This window comes from Stegodyphus dumicola, chromosome 1 (assembly GCF_044657685.1).
Source record: "Stegodyphus dumicola isolate Sdum_Otavi_A_Nest chromosome 1, ASM4465768v1".
Lineage (NCBI taxonomy): Eukaryota > Metazoa > Arthropoda > Arachnida > Araneae > Eresidae > Stegodyphus > Stegodyphus dumicola.
Window position 1 is genome coordinate 147,734,325 of NC_140768.1, and position 1,308 is coordinate 147,735,632.

Sequence of the window (1,308 nt, forward strand, 5' to 3'; positions counted from 1 at the left end):
ATCATAAAATAAGTATTTCCGGAATATGTTTTCTATAAGTGAATTGTGTTGTGCTGAATCTGCTGCTGACTGAGCAAATATTTCTCGTATAATTCGGAGGTATGCCACGCAAGTTCTTTGTATTACTTATGCTTATATTCGGATAGCTTACCTGCAAAAGTGTTTCTCTCACGTTAATGTTTACATTATTTATTTTGCACTAGTGTCGTATGTGAACTTATTAGTGACTGATTATTGTGTATTTATTTGTGTCATATTGGCAATATATATTTGTTTTTGTGAATCATGGCTCCACCACAACCCATCGCAGACGATCTTAATATTTCACGTGTTTCCGTCAAACCTCCCCCATTTTGAAAGGTCAACCCTACTTTGTGGTTTGCACAACTAGAGGCCCAGTTTGATATCGCCGGAATCACTGTTGACTCCACGAAATTCAATCATGTGATATCTGCAATCGAATCTGATGTTCCCAATAGCGTTTGTGATATCGTTTTACACCCACCTATGACTGGCAAATATGATACACTAAAAACACGCTTAATTGAATTGCATTCTGAAAGTGAGGAGTCAAAGATATGTACACTTCTTCAAGGGCTAGAACTTGGCGATCAACGCCCATCACAATTACTTTGCCGTATGCGAAACCTCGCTGGAGAGACCATTGGAGAACCTTTGTTGAAATCCCTATGGATATCTCGTCTCCCGCAAACTACACAAAGTATTCTTGCTGCCTTAAGTGATGATCTTCCAAAGCTAGCAGTTGTAGCTGATAAAATTACAGATCTCACAACTCTCCCGCACATAAATAGTGCTGCTACGGCATCTACCTCTCCCTTTGAACAGCAAGTTGCAGAGCTGACAAAGCAGGTAAATGAACTTTCGCTAGCCCTCAAAAACAGCCGTGAGCGTTCCTGTGAACGAAGAGACTATTCCCAACGCAACAGTAGGCGTAATAGATCTAGTAGACGCTATCGACAGTATAAAGAACCGTGCAACAACATCTGTTTCTACCATACTAATTTTGGTTCCAAGGCACGAAAATGTGTTTCTCCGTGCAATTTCCGGCAGTCGGAAAACTAGATCGTTGCGACCGCCACATCAATCGAATTCTTTTGGCCGATTCATCCTCAAAGCTGACTTTTTTAATTGACACCGGAGCCGATTTATCTGTCATTCCCAAGAGTTACAGTCAACATGCCAAAATACTAGCTGCACTGGAACTTTTTGCCGCTAACGGCACTAAAATTGCAACGTATGGCACCAAACTTTTGACCATCAATTTAAACTTACGTTGCTCATTTACTT

The 1,308-nt window shown here is 40.7% G+C and overlaps 1 pseudogene; it reads left to right on the forward strand.

Moving 5' to 3' along the window:
* Positions 1-285: 285 nt before the first annotated feature.
* Positions 286-1,083, forward strand: LOC146999311 (uncharacterized; annotated as a pseudogene).
* Positions 1,084-1,308: the final 225 nt, after the last annotated feature.